This window comes from Triticum urartu, chromosome 3 (assembly GCF_003073215.2).
Source record: "Triticum urartu cultivar G1812 chromosome 3, Tu2.1, whole genome shotgun sequence".
NCBI lineage: Eukaryota > Viridiplantae > Streptophyta > Magnoliopsida > Poales > Poaceae > Triticum > Triticum urartu.
Window position 1 is genome coordinate 725,809,710 of NC_053024.1, and position 22,513 is coordinate 725,832,222.

Below are 22,513 nucleotides of genomic sequence, written 5' to 3' on the forward strand. Positions count from 1 at the left end.
GGGCCCCACATGACCCCACCGACCAATTTCTTCCACCTATATATTCTCAAATATACCAACCAGGAGAGCCACGAAAACACTTTTCCACCGCCGCAACCTTCTGTACCCGTGATATCCCATCTAGGGGCCTTTTCCGGCATCCTGCCGGAGGGGGATTCGATCATGGAGGGCTTCTACATCAACACCATTGCCTCTCCGATGAAGCGAGAGTAGTTTACCACAGACCTACGGGTCCATAGCTAGTAGCTAGATGGCTTCTTCTCTCTCTTTGATTCTCAATATCATGTTCTGCTCGATGTTCTTGGAGATCTATTCGATGTAATACTTTTTTGCGGTGTGTTTGCCGAGATCCGATGAATTGTGGATTTATGATCATCTTATCTATGAATATTATTTGAATCTTCTCTAAATTCTTATACGCATCACTACAAGAAAAAGACACATCTGTGACATTTATGGCCGAACGAAAAAAATTTATGTCATACAAATGACACTTCTATGATGATAATTGTGACAAAACCCGGTATCATCGTAGATGTGGTGGGCTCCTACTTCTATGACAAAAAATCATGACAGAAAATGGGCTTTTCGTCCTGTGCGGGCCGGAGACGCAGCTGCATGACATTCTTTGGGCCGTCCATGACGGAAAAAACCGTGGTAGAAGCGAGGGGGAGGAAAATTTCGGGGAGTTCCCGGTTATGGTGGGAGGTCGGGGCCGAGCGATGCGCGTTTCTCTCGTACACGTATGCGCGTGTGTGCGAGGCATTAGCTCTAACTGAACCCGAGCGAAGCGTTGGGCTCTAACTGAACCCGAGCGATTGCACTGCAGGCTACGTGTTACTGAACCCGAGCGATCGATCGATGGCTGTTAACTGTACCCGATCAAGCGATTCCTTCGCTACTGCTGCTAACTGAAGCCGATCGATGCTGCCTCAGGATGAACAGTGAGCGTTGCGGGGGGGTTTGGATGAACAGTTCCCGGTGGGGGTGGATGAACAGGACCCCGTGGTGTTGCCTCTGGATGAACAGGACCCCGATCGATCCAGCCGGTTGGGGCTGGATGAACAGGACCCCGTGGAGGGCTGGATGAACAGGACCACCCCGTGGAGGGCTGGATGAACAGTAGACGGTGGAGGGAAGGATGAACAGTAGCCCGTGGAGGGATGGTTGAGCAGGAGCCCATGGAGAGGGCTGGTTGAACAGTAGCCGGTGGAGTAGCGTGCGTTGGAGGCTGGATGAACAGGAGCCCGTGGATGAATAGTCGCAGGTGGAGGCTGGAGGAGGTCGACGGTGGATGAACAGTAGCTCATGGAGGCTGGAGGGGGTCGACGGTGGAGATGAACAGTATCCCGTGGAGTCCCGTTTTGCGGTACGCCACACCCCTCCCGATGAACAGGACCCCCGTTTCGACCGTAGCGCTCCAACACAAGTCCGTTTCCTCCGTTTTGCGGTACGCCACACCCATCCCGATCAACAGGACCCCCGTTTCGACCGTAGGAGGTCCGTTTCCTCCGTTTTGCCGTACGCCACACCCGTCCCGATCAACAGGACCCCCGTTTCGACCGTAGGAGGTCTGTTTCCTCCATTTTGCCGTACGCCACACCCCTCCCGATGAACAGGATCCCATTTCGAACGTGGCCGGTCGAACACAAGGCCGTTTCCTCCGTTCTGCGGTACGCCAGGCCTCGTTTCCATCGCCTGTTCTGTCGAAGCCCTCCCGATGAACACGATGCCTTCCATTGCCTCCCCATGAACATGACGCATTCCGTTGCCTCCCCATGAACACGACAACGACGCTGTTTCTCCGTTCCGACCCAACCATGTACATGAGCCCTGACCGTACGTATGTGCGAGTAGGCATTCGAGACCCTGCCCGTATGTACACATACGTGGCCATATTTTCTTTCTTGCAGTCGGTGTACGTACGTGTACATGCTACGTGCGCGCCTCTACTACGACACGTGCGCGCCTCTATATCGACCAGTATGTACGTACACGTTCGCGACAAGAATGACAGCGCTACGTACGCTTCGACCAGGTGGGTCCCGACTGTCAGGCACTTCCTTGCCTGCGAAGATGTAGCTAGTCGGTCCCAGTAGTCAGGGGGCGAATCGTTTTTTTTGCCCAGACGCACTTCCTTGCGTGCGAAGATGTAGCTGGTGGGTCCCAGCAGTCAGGGGGAAATATTTTTTTTGTGAAATACAGTGGCCTGTCCGGTGGGTCCCAGCTGTCAGGTGGAGGAAACATTATTTTCCGCGTAATAAGGAGGCACTTCCTTGTTGCGGCCGTGGACCCAGCTGTCAGCCACTCCGCGTACAGTCCAGGTCCGATGGAAGTCGTTCCTTGACCATGTTGACCACGCCGCGCCGAGAGCACCAGGGTGGTGGACGACGGCAAGGCCTAGGAAGGGGACAGCACGGAGGCAGGGAAGACTCGGCAGTTGTTTCCCACGCGGAGGGGAGTACGACTGTACGAGGATTTACTGGTTCGTCTGCCGTCGCCGGGGAATAATAGCAGGTGTGGGTGAGTAGAGGGATGGCTAGGCCAGCGATGGGAGTACGGTCGGGCGGTGAGGCCTGCGCGGCAGCACAGCCGGCCGCGAGGAGGAGGGAGCAGGCAGTCCTGCCGGCGCTTGTTTGGGCGGCTGGAGCAGGAAGAGCAGAGATTGAAGAAGCACGACGGCCGTTGGATGGACATCCAACAGTCAGTGCTTGTGCGTCAACCTCTTTTTAGGAAAGCCTCAAATCTGTGGAAAACAGCATACAACCCATCTGCCATTATTTCTAATAATTTACAGCCCATTTGCTAATTCTTAAGGTTTTTTTGGAGCCCATATTCTTTTTGTTAGCATTGCAACCCATATTGTGGCAACGGTTTAAAATTATACGAAATTTTGCATATTTCAGAGCGGTTCGAACTGTTTTTAATCCCGAAATTTCGACTCACATTCAAACTGATTTTAAAAATAAATGTATATCAATATAAAATCCAACAAATTCTCCACGCATAAAAATTAATGTAATTTAAAATATTGAAATGAAAAAAAGATATTTGAAACTAATTGCCGGTTTGATGTGTTTTAAAAATGTACAACCCATTTCTCATTATTGATGGGCCATTTTCTCGGCCAGCCCAATGAAAGCTCTCCTCGTCTTGAAAGATTTGCAGCCCAACAGGCCTGACAAAGCGACTTACTTGGCAAATCACAAAAAAATGGGTTGTGGCCATGGACCCAGCTGTCAGCCTCTCCACGTACAGTACTCTTCCGATGGAAGTCATTCCTTGACCACGTTGACCATGCCGCGCGGCGAGCACCACGGCGGTGGACGACGGCGAGGGCTAAGAAGGGGACGACGCGGGAGTGGAAGCCCGCGCGGAGAGGACTACGAGGGTTCACTAGTTCGGCTGCGGTGTGAGGCTGCCGTCGCCGCAGGGCCTGGCCAGCGGTGGGAATAGTATGGGCGGTGAGGCCTCTGCGGCAGCACAGCCGGCCACGAGAGGCAGGAGCTTGCGGCATGACCAGCGCTGCTTTGGGCTGCTGGAGCAAGAAGACCAGAGGTTGAAGAAGCACTACGGCCGTTGGATGGACATCGTACGGTTACTGGAGCTAGAATCGTTCATATTGACTAAGTTGACAAAGCCCTTCGTCCCGTCAACTTAGTAGGCCCACAAGTCAGCCTCCCAGCAAGGTGGGTCCCAGCTAGCCGGGGGAGTATTCATTTTTTTGTGCGTAATAAGGAGGCACTTCCGGTGGGCCCGAGCTGACAGCGGGGGGAACGTTTTTTCGCGAAATAACGTGGCCCATCCGGTGGGTCCCAGAAGTTAGGGGGAAACGAATTTTTTCACAAAATACTGGTGGCCCGTCCGGTGGGTCCCTGCTGTTAGGTGGAGGAATAATTATTTTCCGCGTAATAAGGAGGCACTTCCTTGCGGCTGCCGTGGACCCAGCTATCAGCCTCTGCACGTACAGTACTCTTCCGATGGAAGTCGATCGTTTACCACGTTGACCACGCCGCGCCGAGAGCACCAGGGTGGTGGACGACGACGAGGACTAGGAAGGGGACGACTCGGAGCCGGGGAAGACGCGGCAGTGGATGCCCACGCGAAGAGGAGTACGAGGGTTCACTGGTTCGGCTGCAGTGTGAGGCTGCTGTCGCCATAGAATAACAGGGGGTGTGGGTAAGTAGAGGGATGGACTGACCAGCGGTGGGAGTAGTAGGGTGCGGTGAGGCCTCCGCGGCATCACTGCCGGCCACGGGAGGCAGGAGCACGCAGCACGACCGGCGCTGGTTTGGGTGGCTGGAACAAGAAGACCAGAGGTTGAAGAAGCACTATGGCCGTTGGATGAACATCGTACGGTAACAGGAGCTAGAATCGTTCATATTGACTAAGTTGACAAAGCCTTACGTCCCCGTCAACTTGGTAGGCCCACAAGTCAGCCTCCCACTATGCTGGGTTCCAGCTGGCAGGGGGAATATTCATTTTTTTTGCACAATAAGGAGGCACTTCCTTGCGTGCGAAGATAGCTGGTGGGTCCGACATGTCAGCGGGGGGCACTTTATTTCACGAAATACAAAGGCCCTTCCGATGGGTCCCAAATGCCAGGTGGAGGAATCATTATTTTGCGCGTAATAAGGAGGCATTTCCTTGTGTGCGGCCGTGGACCCAACTGTCAGCCTCTCCACGCACAGTATACTTCCGATGGTGTCGTTCGTTGACCATGTTGACCATGCCACGCCGAGCGCATCCAAGGTGGTGGACGACGGCGAGGCCCCGGACAGCAACGAGCCAGAGATGGGAAGACGCGGGAGTAGAGTCGCGGACGGAGAGGTGTACGAGGGTTAACTGGTTCTAGTGCGGTGTGGTTCGGCAGTCGGTGGAGAAAAACAGGAGGTGTGGAGGGGTGGAGGGATGGCCTGGCCAACGATGGAGTAGCGCTTCATAGCGAAGCGTGCTAAGCAGAGCTGCTAGCAGCAGGAGGCAGGAGGTGGTCCCGGCGGCGCTGGAGGAAGAAGACGAGAGATTGAAGATGGATGCCGGTCGTTGGATGTAAATCCAACGGCTAACATGTCAGAATCATTTGTTGACTAAATTGACAACGACTTGCATTGGCTTCGACCTATTGGCCCACATTTCAGCCTCCAAAAATGTGGCACATATTCAACCCATTTTTCAGAATTTACAGTCTTTTTTTTTGTGGTAGAATTTACAGTCAATTTGATCTTTTTTTTGAATTACAACCATTAGCTGGGCTCGGTGAACAAATAATGTAGCGTCCATGCGGCCCGTTTATTTTATTTCCTAAAAAATTACAGGCCATTTGCACTTTCTCGAAATACATGATTTTGCTGGGTTGATTCTAATTATAATGTTGGGTTGGGCCAGCAATGTTATCAAAAAATAAAAAGGGGCTGAGCATTTTGTTATAAATATATTTAAATAATAAGTGATATTATTACATTCGTCCTTAAATCTTACCAAGCTTTTCTACACAATCACTAGGATTTTTGTGCCAAAACAATCCAGGATTTTATTTGTTAAGAAATTATTTTTATAAGTTAATAAGATGTGGGATATTGTTTTCTTACATATGTAAGTATCTGTTAAATATATGATGACAATAAAAATAATATATAATAACATATGAAATATTTTTTTTTAGAAAAACAGGGAGCATCTCCCCGGTTCCATTGCTGAGAACGAAACCACAACATATTCTGATACAGCAGCTCAAAGAGCAGTTCGAAAGCAAAGGTAGAAAAGCTACAAACTAGGGGGGGTGGATGAACAAGTTGTCTGAATAACACAAATCACCCGAGCGGTGCCAAAGGCAGAGCGGATAGAGCACTTCATGGTCTTCAGCCGAGGGGCCGTGTCAGCCTGCGGCGACCAGTAATCAAGCGGAGACACCGGGCTGGAAGGCGTAGCATGGTGGATGTCCCTCTTTTTCGGTGCCAGGTGCCCATCATCTTCATCAGATATCTTGAGACGAGACCACGGGTCCAGCCCCAGAGCAGGTCGAGCCTTGTTCAGCCACAAGTGATCGCCAACGGTTTCTGGAGGATCTTGTTAGGGTTTCCACGAAGCTCATCAACTTTTCCTTGTCCGATCCGAAGGAGAGAATCGCCCAGTTCCTCACCTTGTTCCTGATCAACCTCAAGTCCTGCGGAATGGAAATCAAGGAGGTGTTACTGAAAATCATAGCATTTCTATATTTCCAGAGGCACCAAAGGACAGTTGAGCTAACAGTGTTTAAAACTGAGCACTTTTGGTAGCAATCCAGAATCTGGCGACAGATTCGAAGGGTGAGCCAATCTGACTAGAGAAATATTCCTCAATGTAGGCCCAGAGATGTTTAGCAACTATACATTCAAAAAATAGGTGAGAACAAGACTCTTGTTCCAAGCAGTAAACACAATAAAGGGGTTTGATGATGTGTCTCTTCCTAAGGTTATCCCTAGTCATCAATTTGTTTTTGGAGAGAATCCAGAGAAATACATGAATTTTAGGGGGAACTCTCAATTTCCAGACAGCAGGGATAAACACGGGTTGAACCCCTCTAAAGTTGATAACATGATAGAGGGAGCTAGAGGAATACTTCCCCTTATTGTCCAGCTGCCAAATCAGGGCCTCTGGCTTGGCAGTAAAGGTAATGCTTTTGTTAAAGAGAGTTTTAGGCATTGACCGTCCCAAACTTCATTGACACTTTTGTTAAGCTCAATGCGGATAGAGTAAATAGGCCAAAATTGGACTGCTAGGGGGGATGTGCCAAACCAACTATCTTTCTAGAACCTGGTTCTGCTCCCATCCCCTATGTTCCATCTGTAGCCAAATTTCACAGCATGCATAATAGATTTTAATCTTTTCCAGAATCTAGAGGTCTTAGGGTTGGAGGAAGGGACAAAAATATTAGGTTTATTTCCTAGGTATTTATGGGCAATAAGAAGCTTCCAGGGTTTCAGGTCTTCCTCATAGAAACTTTTAATCCAAGACCCTAGAAGACACATGTTAATATCTTGGAGGTTAGGTATGCCTAGTCCTCCAAAATCTTTTTTCATAGAGACTAGGGCCCAATTAGCAAGGTGTAGCTTCCTATTTCCCTCAAAATCATTCCACAAGCAATGAGATATCTGAGAATTGACGAGGTTCACTGCCCATTTAGGGAACTTGAAGAAGGAGAGGAGATACACTGGAATGCTAGCCAAACAAGCTTGTATGAGGATCAATCTACCTCTGTAAGAGAGAAGTTTGCCCCTCCACCCAGCAATCCTTTTAATGATTTTATCCAGAAAGGGTTGGATATCCTCTCTCCTCAGTTTATCATAGTGGAGAGGGATACCTAGGTACTTAATGGGGAAGTCACTACTAGAAAAAGGGCTATAGATGGGATTGACACTAATGGCGCACCAGACAAGCGGTGCGCCATTAGTATATACTAATGGCGCACCACCTTCTGATACGCCATTAGAGTTGAAACTACTAATGGCACACCTGGCCCAGGGTGCGCCATTAGTATCAAATTTTTTTAACTAGTGCGCCTGTCCAAACATTCTAATGGCGCCTCCAGACACAGTGCGCCATTACTAGTTGTAACTAGTAATGGCGCAACTGCCGGAAAGTGTGCCACTAATGTTGTTTTTTCTATTATATTTTTTATTCCCTTTTTTGCAAAACTACTAATGGCGCACTGTTACACCGTGCGCCATTACTAGTTTAAACTAGTAATGGCGCACTGTGGAACAGTGCGCCATTAGTATGTTTTTTTGCAAAACTACTAATGGCGCACCACCAGAAGGTGCGCCATTAGTAACCTGGATTACTAATGGCGCATTTGGAGTTGGTGCGCCATTAGTAAGTGGGCAGCAACAAGATATTTTGGACAGCCTCTCCTACCCACACTCACTTTCTCCCCACTTCATTCTCTCCACCTCCTCCTTGTCTCGGGTGCCTCCTCTTTTTCACCTAATTTCCACCATAGATTCATTCAATTTAAGTGGTTAAATTACCTTGTTTTGATAGGTAAGTAAGGGGGGAAGCTATATTTATGTTGTTCTCCCTACAACAATGTGCACATGCACTTTTTATGGCCTAGCTAGATCTATTTATGTTCGTGGTGTTGCATATGTGTTTGTGTTTGGAGGTGTACCGGTATTTGAAATGCGATAGTTGCCAATATTTTGCCGGAATGTTGATTCATTTCTGTTTCGGCGAGAATTTTGGCATTAAGCATTCTTTTTGGTCCTATTTTTAGGGAAAGTCATGCCAAATTTTTTCTTGGTTCTAAAATATCGTTTTGCTCTACCCCGCAGGCGACCATGGACCGCATGATGACCGAAGGCATCGTGAATAGGTTTTTGAGGTCCGCGAAGGCCGAGATGCTTCAAAAGAATGAGACGGAGATAAGATGTCCGTGTCGAAGATGCAAGCTGAAGAGCCTTATTGCGGACCCGGAATCCGGGCAGGTGCGGGACCACCTGCTCTTGCATGGTTTCATGGATGGCTATCGGTGGCAAGGTGATGAAGATGACTACGAAGTCGTCCATGGGGGCCGGGCAAGAAATGAGGAAGGGCAGCAAGATAACCACCGCGGCTCGGGCGGGCGAGAAGACGAAGAATCCCCAGGAGATGATCACGACGGTGATGCTGTACATAGTCATCATGTAGAAGATGCAGGACATGATGATGAGGAAGATGCCGTAGCAGACGATGGGCATGATCATGAAGATGATGATGCCGGCGGAGCAGACGACGCTGGACCATCGATGGGCTGGGTGCAGGACCCTCATATTCAAGAGCTGCTTCTCAGGCAGACGGATAACGCAAGAGCTGCCACTCGAGAGAAAGCCAAGATGGATCAACTTGAGTTAGACGCGGTTACTCCATTGTATGAAGGATGCAGGCCCGAGGATACCCGCCTAAAAGTAACGCTCATGGCTCTGGAGATGAAGGTAAAACACAAAATGACCGACGCATGCTTCGACGAGAACATGTCATTCTGGCACGAACGTCTTCCCAAGGGGAACAAGTGCCCAACCAGTTTGGAGGAGACGAAGAAAATCGTGTGTCCTCTGGATTTACCGCACGTGAAATACCATGTGTGCATGAACAATTGCATCATTTATCGGGACGAGCACGCGGAGTCTACCATATGTCCGGTGTGCGGTGTCACTCGATACAAGAAGAGGAAGAAAGCTCCTCGAAAAGTGTTGTGGTACTTTCCGATCACTCCTCGTCTGCAGCGGTATTTCGCGGACCATAAGGTAGCAAAGCTCCTGCGTTGGCACACGGATAGGGTGGAGAAGAAGCGAGAAGATGATGCAAATGATCCGGAGATAGATAAAAAAGACAAGATGCTGAGTCCCCCTAAGGATGCGAGCCAGTGGCAAGCGTTAAACTTCGAAGACCTAGAATTTGGGAACGATCCAAGGAACATCATGCTGGGCGCGAGCACCGATGGAGTCAATCCGTTTGGCAGCCAGAGAAGCACACATAGCACCTGGCCTGTGTTTGTGTAGATGTACAACCTTCCCCCCTGGTTGTGCATGAAGAGGAAGTACATTCACATGAGTATGCTAATTGAAGGACCAAAACAACCAGGGAACGACATCAATCTGTATCTGGGGCTGCTGAAAGAGGAGCTTGACACGCTGTGGAAAACGCTAGCCAATACGTGGGGCGCCGCAGAGAAAGAATATTTCCCTATGAGAGCCGCGCTGCTCACGACGGTGCGCGACTATCTCGGTTACGGATATGTCACGGGGCAGGTGGTCCACGGATTTTCTGGATGCATCAGGTGCATGGATGACACAACGTATCGCCAGCTAGATAGAGATCCCGGGTCTTCGAAAACCGTGTTCATGGGACATCGAAGGTGGCTTCGCGACGATGACCCGTGGAGAAAATGTAAGGATCTATTCGATGGTGAAACCGAACCCCGAGGACGCCCGCGTACGAGGAGCGGCGAGGAAATAGACGAGCGGTCGAAAAATTGGAAAGACTGCCCACTGCCGGGAAAGAAGCAAAAGGCGCCAGAGCCGGGAAAGAAGCGAAAGGCGCCAGAGCCGCTGCTGAAGGTATGGAAAACGAGGTATGTTTTCTGGGACTTGCCGTACTGGAAGATCCACCGTGTGCCTCACAGCCTTGATGTCATGCATATCACGAAGAACGTGTGCGAGAGTCTGCTTGGTACCCTGCTCAACATGCCAGAGAGGAGCAAAGATGGGCCGAAAGTAAGGGCAGACTTGAAATCAATGGGCATCAGGCAGGAGCTTCACGCTATATATGATGATGATGATGATGATGAGGCGAAACAGGACACGGAAAGTCGTCGCAAAGGCAAAAAGGCCAAGAAGACCGGAAATGACTACCCTCCCGCGTGCTTCACTCTAAGTCAGGAGGAGATCGAGCAGTTTTTCACCTGCCTCGTAGGAGTAAAACTTCCTTACGGTTACGCGGGGAAGATAAGCAGATACCTAGACCCAGCGAAGCAGAAGTTCAGTGGGATGAAGTCTCACAACTGTCACGTGCTGATGATGCAGATACTTCCAATTGCAATCCGTGGGATCATGGACGCGCACGTCCGTGAAACCCTATTTGGCCTATGCAACTTTTTCGACGTCATCTCTCGGAAGTCTGTTGGCGTGAGGCAACTCAGAAGGCTACAGGAAGAGATCGTGGTGATACTATGCGAGCTTGAGATGTACTTCCCGCCCGCATTCTTCGACGTTATGGTGCATCTACTGGTCCATATCGTGGACGATATCATCCAACTCGGGCCGACGTTCCTGCACAGCATGATGCCGTTCGAAAGGATGAATGGTGTCATCAAATGATACGTTCGCAACATGTCACGTCCAGAGGGAAGCATAGCCAGGGGCTTTCTGACCGAAGAGTGCATCTCCTACTGCATGAATTATCTAGGCATCGAGAACCCCGTTGGTCTGCCCGTCAACAGGCACCTCGGCAGGCTCGCTGGATGGGGTCACCGTGAGGGTCGTCGCGAAATGCATGTCGACTTCGAGGGTCGACTCGCCGACTTTGAAAGAGCAAACCTAGTTGCGCTACAACACATAGACGTGGTCGATCCTTGGGTGGTAGAGCACAAAACCTTTATTAATAAGACGTACAATGACCGAGGCCAACAGAGGACGGACGGAGATATACTCAAGGAGCACAACTCATGTTTCACGCGTTGGTTCAAGCAGAAGCTTCTGTCGTACCCTTTACATGAGGATTCTTCCGCGGAAGAACAACTCATATTCGCCTTGTCACAGGGCGCCGAGCACAACCTGATGACCTATGAGGAGTACGATATCAACGGCTACACATTCTACACCGAGGCCAAGGACATGAAGAGCGATGGTTATCAGAACTCCGGGGTAACGATGGAATCCTACACCGGTAACAACAAGGACAGATACTATGGAAGGATCGAGGAGATCTGGGAGCTGAGCTACGCTGGAGAGAAGGTCCCGATGTTCCGTGTCAGATGGGCCAAGAGCGTCCTAAAAGAAGACCGGTATTTCACCACCATGGTTATACCCGAAGCCAAATCCAAGACCGCGGGCGCAAACGTCACCGCGAAAAATGAGCCATGGGTACTGGCTTCCCAAGCGGACCAATGCTTCTTCATTACCGACCCGTCAAAGCCCAGTCGTGTTGTCGTGAGGAGAGGCAAAAGGAAGATCATCGGAATGGATGGAGTAGCCAATGAGCAAGACTTCGACAAGTACGGCGACCCGAGGATCGAACATGACGACGATGATGAAGTAGCAGCATACACCACAAGAAGAAGCAGGACCACCCTACCTAAAGGACGTCCGTTCCACAGAAGAACTGCATTGCGAAAAAGAAGGGCAAGAAGATTGTGAACAGATAGCTAGCTAAGATCGATTGTATTTAAATCGTAGCCTTCATTTCTCGATTGTATTTCATGGGAACTTTTTGAACTATCATGAATATTTTTAAATTTCATGGACACTCGATCTCGATCCCCCTCCATCTTGATCGCTATCCCACCTCGCCAGATCCGGTCCCCCTCGCCGCCGAGCACCCCCCGGTCCACCGGCCGCCGCCGCCGACCCCCCGCACCCTCGATTCCCCTACTCAACCGCCGCCGCCGACCCCCCGCACCCCTCCCCTACTCAACTGCCGCTGCCGACCCCCCGCACCCCGCGCTCCCTCCCCCGCTCCACCGGCATTACTGTTTGATGATATTTTTTAAAAAATTATTACTGTCTTATAAAAAAAATATTACTGTTACTGTCTTATAAAAAAATATTACTGTTATGATTTAAACAAGTTTAAAACATTATTACTGTCTTATAAAAAAAATACTAATGGCGCACCACGGTGAGGTGCACCATTAGTATGGATGTACTTATGGCGCACCGAGGGGTGGTGCGCCATTAGTATTGTGCCATTGCTATAAGAAAAAAAAACTACTAATGGCGCACCACGGTGAGGTGCGCCATTAGTATGGATGTACTTATGGCGCACCGAGGGGTGGTGCGCCATTAGTATTGTGCCGCCCCCATCCATATTTCCTCCCCGGCCCAAATTAACCTATCCCGTCTCTCTCCCTCGCCCTCTCCATCGATCCCCTTCCCCTCTCCTCTCCCGACGCCGCTGCCCCGCCGCCTCGATGCTGCCCCGCCGCCCCGACGCCGCCCCGACGCCGCCTCGACCCCGCCCCGACGCCGCTGCCCCGCCGCCTCGACGTGACCCCGCCGCCCGGAGGCCGCCCCGTCCACACCACCGTCGCCGGAGCACCACCACCACCCGGACCTCGTCCCCGACATCCTCCCCGCGCCCCACTGCCCTATCCCTACGGCCCCCATGAGCTCCCCCTCCTCCTCTCCCCCTCTCAACCTCTCCCAGTGCGTAGTGCGTAGGTTCGGATCGTAGTGGTGCCCAATGCGTAGGGGGGCTATAGCATTGGCCTCCTTTCTAATTGGTGTAGTTATTGAATTTCGTACTCGCATCTGCTCTTGTTGGTGGCAACAGGAGCCCGGGGTTTTGTTGCTAATTTTCTTTCTTTGCGCAAGAAGCGCAGGGTTCCCTGTCATCGGGTTCTCCAAGTCGCGCGTCTGGCTGTCGTTCTTGGTCAAAAGTCTTTCTTTGTGCGTTCTTGGGTCTTGGCTCTAGGAAAAGCTTTTTGCTTCTCCAAGTTCTTGCTGTTCGTAGAGAGATGGGTGGGATCTTCAAATTTGACCAATATTTTGCTCTGATAGTTGTTGTTATAATAGGCTGAATTGGAGGTTCTGTTTTCCCCTGCACCATGAAGCCTCATGATCCTCCACCCTCCTCCCCCTGTTTAATTGTTGATAAGTAAAAGATGATCTGAGGGTGTACTAGTATAACGCATACTGCATATAGACTGCATGCAAATGTACCTGCCATTTCCTCTGAAATTTGCCTGCCATTTGATCAACATTTCAGTGCAATAAATTGCAATATTTCCATCTCAGTATCCTTGCTCGGCTTCTGGTGTTTTTATTGCTATAGGATTACTAAATGGGATCTTCTAGGATGTTATCTGTTGTTCAAAAAACTGAAAATGTAGCAGTTGTGACTGAATATCCAATCTAGTGGATAGTAGTGGAATGCTAGTTTAGCTGGTTTGTTGCTATGTAGGATCTTTATTGAAGCATATGTAGAGTCAGTGTACACGATGGTCTTGTTCGCGAATGAAACTGAGTTCCCCTGTTATGTCTATCTTCAGAAGAGGCTCGTTTTTCTTCTGATATGCAGAGATTCATTGGTTTCTACGGTTTCAAAAAAAATTCTAGATGGTGATCCTCCTAGTTTTGTATCCTGATAGGCTTTGGTCATCCTCTTCATGTGAAGAGAACTAAATAATAATGCATTTGATTAAATCTGCGACAAATATGATATGGCTAGTTTGCTATACCTGTAGCAACCCTAGATGGATATGCATCTAGCCTTTTCCCTCATTATTTCGGTCATGCGTTGTCATGTGGCATGTTGGTCTCCATTTTGTTTTTTTATTTGTTGTGGATAAATTTTAGCTATATATCTATAGCGCAAACTGAGTCGACAGCTGGCTGCCGGGTTTCTATGCTGCTGCTGCAAGTTTGTAGCCATGCTCAAACTGATGTCTTTTTTGTCTAGTTTGTGAAGAGGGGGGCGTTGTTCACCGTAAATGATTTGTTTACTAGGTTCATTTTTGTGAATGTAACTATCTACTCCGTCCGTTCCATGACATGTCAGTTTTGTTCTGACTTTTGAGCCAAACCTTGTGAACTCTGACCAAAGTTTAGCGAGAAAATACCATACCAAATTAACGTCAGCTGATAAATCTTCAACCGTGTTTCCCTAGTGTATGTACTCCCTACACAAGTCTCTAAAACGTCCTATATTAGTTTACCGAGGGAGTATTTATTTAGGTATTTTGGATGTTCATATCTTTTCAATACATCAAATCAACTGTAGCATCTAGACTGGGGATTTCCTGCAGCCTGAGCAAGAGCAGAGCCTTGACATGTCCAGAAAATTAATCATGTTCATTTTCTATGCAAGGTAATTATCATGTTCATTTCTGTTGTAAGTGATGTTTGCCGTAAATGATGGCGTTGTCTACCTGTTTCATTTCTGTGACCCGATCATCTAGTTCCTCCATGTCTGAAATCAAGGACGTGTTAAGCTTTGGTTCTAAGTCAGCTTCTGTAAGTTTGACAAGTTTATAGAGAAGAAAAACATATATTTGGTCTAACTAATGAAGTAAATCACGAAATACGTATTACACTTAGATTGGTCATTGCATCTAACAGAGGCAACTCTGCATTGTTTCTGAATCACATTTCAGTAAAAAGTTAAATGGAATGTGGTAACAAATGCACCAAAAGATCAAGCAGGGTCACTGCTGTAGATTGCAGTGGCATGGGTATTTACACCAGATTGCTTGTTGACACTCAAACTACAATACATCAGGCCTTGCCTATTATAATTGCAGAGGATAAGAAGAGCTTGCTCTGTTCTTGCTTGTACACCAATCTCTGCTTCAACTGCTGCATTTACTTTCATGTAACAGTCTTGTACCCAATGCTTCAGTGGCAGTGCATCCTAAGCAATGGAGGCCTTTTTTCACATGCCAATGTATTTTCCATGTTGTGATGGAGGCCTTTTTTGCCTTGTCCACCCGAGAGGCCCTTGAGTTTGCTGGAATGTCGATTAACTTCCGTTCCGGCAAATTCGGGTACTCCATATGTCCTATTTTCAGCAAAGGTCATGCTGAAATTTTCCGTGAATTTTAGCATGACTTTGCTAAAAATAGGACATATGTGGTACTTGTGACTAATGCATGGGCCGGGGTATCTTAGTAGTTAATTAAGTAGGATCAAGTGCCCCGGCGTACTTGTGACTAATGCATGGCTTTTAGGGTGCCTCGGTGTCGATAAAAACCGAAATGATGAAAGCTTAGGCTTTTAGGGTGCCTCGGCGTCGAAAAACCCTCAATGATAAAAGCTTAGCTTTTAGGATGCCTCGGTGTCGACAAACCCTAAATGATGAGACCATGATCTTGTTCCTTTACAATAACCAACTTTTTGACCAAACTTTGTTCCTATTTATAGAGAAACATGGCCAACAACGATGAGGCTGGGGGTTCGGGCGGCAAAAAATTCTGGGAGCTGTCCCAGGAGATGGAGGAACAACCTCACTTGTATGAGGACGCCGCCTTCCCCACGGATCCTGAGACCACTAATGGTACCGCCGAGGATGACCCCACTGATGCCACCACTGATGGTGCCGCCGAGGATGCCACCACTGATGATGCCGGCGCACGCACAGATGGCAGCCAACCGAAGAGGCAACGGAAGGACCGGCGCCCGACCGTGCTCCGCACCCTCAAGGAGGAAGTTACTGAAGTGGACTCCGACGGGAATCCAACGGCGCCCGAACGAATAGTCAAGCGGTACTCGCTTCAGCTCGGGTGCATTCTCCGGAGCACCGTCTCGATCAACACCGAGAACCTGAGGCATCCTGACCGAGGGAATTTGCGCAACCTCCTCTTCACGAAGCTGCACGAACGATACAAGTTCCCCGCTGAATTTGAAAACACAAGCCTCAAAGGGAATAAAGTGAACAATGCTTCCCTCACGAAGATGAGCAAGGCCCTGTCTACTTGGAAAAGCAATGTGAAGAGAATGATCGAGAAAGGTGAGAGTTATGAGAAGATCAAGGAGAAAAATCCTTCGATCACCGAAGATGACTACAACGACTTCAAGATCAATTGCTCGAGCACTGCAAACTCTGAATCAAGTAAGTGGGGGAAAGAAATGCGGGAGCTGAACTTAGGGGAACACACACTCGGTCCCGGCGGTTACAGAGTGGCGGAGCCTATATGGGACAAGGAGGAGGCGGACCGTGCCGAGCAAGGCCTACCGCCCCTCTTCGATAAATACGGTGACAAGCAGACCAGGAACTTTGTCAGGGCCCGGTACAAGAAGGACCCGAAAACAAAGGAGCTTACCACGGATCCGAAGACCAGGGCGCTTGAGCTTGTTCTGGTAAGGAATACACCCCCACGTAATTAGCTCCATATGGTTGCATTCTAATTAATGAAGCCAAATTTCTAAATGGTTCACATTCCTTCCGCAGGCGACTGAAAGCAGTAGTGCGGGGTCGACTAAGAGCAACCCTTGGCACACCACTCTAAATAGGGCGTTGAATGTAATGAAGAACAAGGATAAGCTCAGTAAGCCGACGTCAGCTGGTCGTGTGGCCGGCAAAGGCTTGTCGACAAAATGGTCATCATACTATAACACTGGTGGGCCTCAGGAGAAAAAGACCAGCTCGGAAAGCCAGGCGCGTGAGGTTCAAGAACTCAGGGCACAGGTGGCGTGGATTCCGGAGATTGTCCAAGAGCAAGTGCAACAACAACTCAGAGCGACGATCACCGCCATTGTGCCTACCTTGATCCAGGGGATTAGTGCGTGGATTGCGGGCGGCCAACAGGGGCCGCCCCCGATTCCTAGCTTCACGGCCAGCAACTCGCAGAACGCGATGGCGGGGCCATTGGTGTCTCCGACGCCGGCACAGGAGCTTAATGCACCCGGGTGTACGCCAGCCGGCACCTCTGCAGCAAGCGGCCCCTCCGTCAACTGCACGCCCGCCGTTGGCGGTGCCTCAACATTAGCCGAGCTCGACGCCATCATCACGGTAACTAATTAAGCCTCTCTCGGCCGAGGACTTCATCTCCTTGCCTTTGACTGGGCATCCCTAACGCCCTACATGTTTTCGCAGGGCGCCGCCGACGTTCCGTGCACTCTCCTGCACTTCGTGAACAACGAGTTGGTCGATGTCGCCAAGGGCAAAATCGTTCAACCGGGCAACCCCTTGTTCCACGGTACCCAGATGCCACCCAACTTGTTTAGGGTTCAACTGGTTCGGGTGCTGCCAGGCTGCGACGAGTTGTTACCTCCGATTCAACCCGTCGGGGCCGACGATGATGACGTGATGACCCTCAGCGCCTGCCTGAGCTGGCCCCTGCTTTGGCCGAAGAGCCAGATTCGTTTGAAGGCGGGGGACACCACCCCAAAGACAACACCGCCAGTCGTGCCGGCGCCAAGTCGGCCCCATGGAAAGACCGCCGCAACGGTGCCGGACATCCCCATGCCACTGGATCCAAACATGCATATGGCACAGGATCAGAACGACGACGACGACGATACATTTGCCAACGTCGATCAGTACTTTGCCGATCATGGGTACGGTGGCGACTTCATGGGGCCTCCTTCTCAAGAACCCAACCCAACAAAAGACGTGCACGATCTAGCTGGTACCGTGGAGAAGCCAAGTTGCAACAGGCGTCGTCTGCAGTTCAGCTCTCAGGAGACGCCTCCAGCTGCCGACTTCACCGAGCCTCAGATAGGCGAGGTGCGAAATATGATCAGCCCCAACACACTGAAGAAGGCGGTCTGTGAGCAGAACTCGGTCCCATTACAGGAGAAGAAGAAGGCATGCAAAAGAAAGACTAACAAGGGTGCGGGCCAGCCGGCACCGAGTACGATCCGTGCTCAGGACGGGCCACCTTCACCTGAGGATATCTCGAGGAGGGTGCATGTGGCGGGTAGGCCGATGCTACCGAGAAATATGCTCGATGCTGCAACCGGTGCTATGCGGAGTCTGCATGACAGTGTTCTTTCTTTGGAGAAGCGGCGTCTCGCAGAGAACGATGTGGCATACCCGGTTTTCGCGGCCAAGGTGCCAGAGGGCAAGGGCTTTGTGGATAGCTCCATCGGGGGTACGATCGTCCTGCGGTTTGATGACATCCACGCTATGTTGAACCTTCATCCGCTGCACAACACCTTCGTTCGGCTATTTTCGCTGAGTATGGAGATGCGGATCATTCGCGACAAGACCCCGGACATCGTGATAGTCGACCCCTTCTACATGCGTGCCAAGATCTTGGGCAGCACTGGGGACCGGCAAGTCGCGAGTTCTTACCTCGAAGGCGTCATTCTGGCAAACCAAGATAAGGATAACTTCCTCGTGCCTTACTTTCCTGAGTAAGTCCTCCCCTCAACCGCCCCGTAACATATGAATTCTTAGATTTCGATCGTTTTTCTTTTAACATTCCATGTTTTCTGCAGTGACACACATTGCACGCTCATCCTCCTAATCCCCAAATATTCCATGGCCACGTATTTCGACCCGGACCGTCAGTCGAACGTAGACTACACAAATGTCAAGAAGGTTCTTGATGATGTTCTCCCTGGCTACTTCAAATCTGGAGGCACCTTCACCAGGCCTATTCGTAAGTACGGCAAGCACATGTTCTCCCACAATACGACGTTCTACTGCGTCAAGCAGCCGCCTAGCGGTCAGAAGGGTGCCTACTACGCCATCCATCACATGCGGGCGATCGTACGGGACCATCATCAACTTCTGCTACCGAGTAGACTCAAAGATTGGGCCGCGAGCGTGTCGGCAATCCAGGACGCGGACATCAGACAAGAATTCTTTCGCATCCAGTCGGAGTTTGCGGAAATCATCCATCAAGATGTCCTTCGTACCTCGGGGCAGTTCTACCTCAGAAATCAATCGTCCAACAGTGACATCGACACAATCCTACAAATGCAGGCTGACAACGCCCGTTGTTTCATGACTCCCACGATAGACGGCGGCTTCATCCACGCTCCGGTCCCTTGAGTCGAGTCGAAAGCAGTGATGCTATGTCTAGTTCTGAAACATCGATTGGCTCATGTTGTAATTAAACTTTAATGAACTTGTAGTATGTCTCTTTGGTTTCGAGAGTCGTTCAACTTAGATGTAATCGATGCTACTAATGTCTTGCTTTTCTCTTCCGATCGTTCTGTTGCATACTTATATATTGCTTATGTATTGTCTGTGAATTGGTACTAATGTTTCGTTTGGCTATTGCATAGCGATGCCGTTGTATGTCGTGTACAAGGGTAAGGTTCCCGGAGTCTATGACGACTGGGAGGAGTGTCGGAGACAGGTTCACCGATTCAGCGGTAACAATTACAAAGGGTACGCCACTAGGGCCGAGGCCGAATCTAGATACGCCTGCTATCTAGCAGGAGAGGAGAGGGAGCGTTGGAGGAACCGGATGAAGACGAGTTTCATCGTGATGATGCTCATCGTGATGACCGCAGCTCTCTTCTATGTGATGGTCGTTTGGATGATCGATATCGACTTGTAATGTGAAGACAAACTCGCGGTCTCGAGACTTGTAATATAATGTTCTATCTTTGTTCGGTCTTTTCAATTCGGAGACTAATATGATGAATTGTATTCGGAGACTAAAATGATGAATTGTATTCAGAGACTAATCTTCTATTGTATTCGATGAATCTGTTGTTGATGTGTGCTATCTATATTTTATCCAATTATACATTTTGTAACCTGTGCAAAAAACAGAAAATTAAAAAATAAAAAAACCTAATATTCATACTAATGGCGCATCACATCATAGTGCGCCATTAGTATGCCAAAGGATACTAATGGCGCATCATTAAACAGTGAGCCATTAGTATGCCGAAGTTACTAATGGCGCATCTTGTTGTCGTGTGCCATTAGTATGCCAAAGCACCTGGGTATACATGGCCCCTTGGGAGGCATACTAATGGCACACTATTGTATATACTAATGGCGCATCTGAGGTGCGCCATTAGTATACCAGATACTAATGGCGCACCAGTGGTGCGCCATTAGTAAAATATACTAATGGCGTGCTACTAATGGCGCACCACTAATGCGCCATTAATGGCCAAATTAGGTGCGCCATTAGTAGGCCTTTTCCTAGTAGTGAGTTACCTTTATTACAGACTAGAATAGAGAGGAAGTCAGCTAACCCCTGATCATCCATGTTGATAGGGATGAGTTCACTTTTAGAGTAGTTGATTCTCATGCCTGAGACTTGTTCAAACCAGGTTAGAACAGTTTTCAGATTGCTAGCATGTGTGGTGTCATTGTCTAAGAAAATGATGGTATCATCTGCATATTGAAGGCAGATGATGCCACCAGGGCAAACCTCGGGATAGAGCCCTGCAATCAGACTATGATCAGCATTTTAGTAAGAACGTCCACTACTAAATTAAACAAAAGAGGGGAGATGGGGTCACCTTGCCTAAGGCCTTTACCAGCCAGGAAAAAATCACTTCACAGTTATTTAACCTGACCCCAACAGACCCCCATGAGTAAGTTGCTGGATCCAACTCTCCCCTATGAAAGGCTTGGAAAAGATCTAAGAGATCATTTTTCACCAAGTCCCAAAAATGCTGGTAAAACAAGAAGGGAATCACATCAGGACCAGGAGCCCCATCAGGATAAGAGCTAAAAATGGCTTCCTTCACCTCTGTCTCTGAAAAAGGGGCTTCTAGCAGCTCATTTTCAGCAGGAGAGACTTTTTCAGAAGCAGAGAAAAAATTGTTTTGTAGAGAGAACCCAGAAGGGTTTTCTTTCTTAAACAGATCTTTGTAGAAGTCACTAGCCACTTTCAGCATCTCATCTACCTCAGTAACAGGGCCATTAGGGCCATTAAGGGAGTGAATGAGGGTTTTCCTCCTCCTCTGGTTAGCTACTGCATGGAAGTAAGCAGTATTTCTATCACCCTCCTTAATGTTCCTATCTCTTGACCTTTGTTTGCCTTTGATTTCTTCTTGAAGCCAAATTTTCTTGAGCTCTCCATGGACAAAGTTTAATCTATTAGTCTCAGCTTCAGAGAGGTCAGTGGTTTCTGCCTTAATATCTAAAGAATCAAACTCAAGGAGGAGAAGCCTTTTGTATCTTCTAAGATTAGCTTCCTCATTGGAGTTCCACCCTTTGGTAGTTCTTCTAAATGTCCTGATTTTGATCTGCCAATTTTCTAGGGGGCAGCTGCTCCCAGTAGGCTCATTCCAGATTTTCCTGACTAGCTCAGTAAAATTGTTGGAAATATGCCCTAGAGGCAATAATAAAAGCATTATTATTATATTTCCTTGTTCATGATAATTGTCTTTTATTCATGCTATAATTGTGTTACCCGGAAATCGTAATACATGTGTGAATAAATAGACACCAACATGTCCCTAGTAAGCCTCTAGTTGACTAGCTCGTTGATCAACAGATAGTCATGGTTTCCTGACTATGGACATTGGATGTCATTGATAACGAGATCACATCATTAGGAGAATGATGTGATGGACAAGACCCAATCCTAAACATAGCACAAGATCGTATAGTTCGTTTGCTAGAGTTTTTACAATGTCAAGTATCTTTTCCTTAGACCATGAGATCGTGTAACTCCCTGATACCGTAGGAGTGCTTTGGGTGTACCAAACGTCACAACGTAACTGGGTGACTATAAAGGTATACTACGGGTATCTCCGAAAGTGTCTGTTGGGTTGACACGGATCAAGACTGGGATTTGTCGCTCCGTATGACGCAGAGGTATCTCTGGGCCCACTCGGTAATGCATCATCACAATGAGCTCAAAGTGACCAAGTGTCTGGTCACGGGATCATGCATTACGGTACGAGTAAAGTGACTTGCCGGTAACGAGATTGAACGAGGTAATGGGATACTGATGATCAAATCTCGGGCATGTAACGTACCGATTGACAAAGGGAATTGTATACGGGGTTGCTTGAATCCTCGACATCGTGGTTCATCCGATGAGATCATCGAGGAGCATGTGGGAGCCAAAATGGATATCTAGATCCCGCTGTTGGTTATTGACCGGAGAGCCATGTCGGTCATGTCTACATGTCTCCCGAACCCGTAGGGTCTACACACTTAAGGTTCGCTGACGCTAGGGTTGTAGGGATATAAATATGCAGTAACCCGAAAGTTGTTCGGAGTCCCGGATGAGATCCCGAACGTCACGAGGAGTTCCGGAATGGTACGGAGGTAACGAATTATATATAGGAAGTGCTATTTCGGCCATCGGTACAAGTTTCGGGGTCACCGGTATTGTACCGGGACCACCGGAAGGGTCCCGGGGGTCCATCGGGTGGGGCCACCTATCCCGGAGGGCCCCATGGGCTGA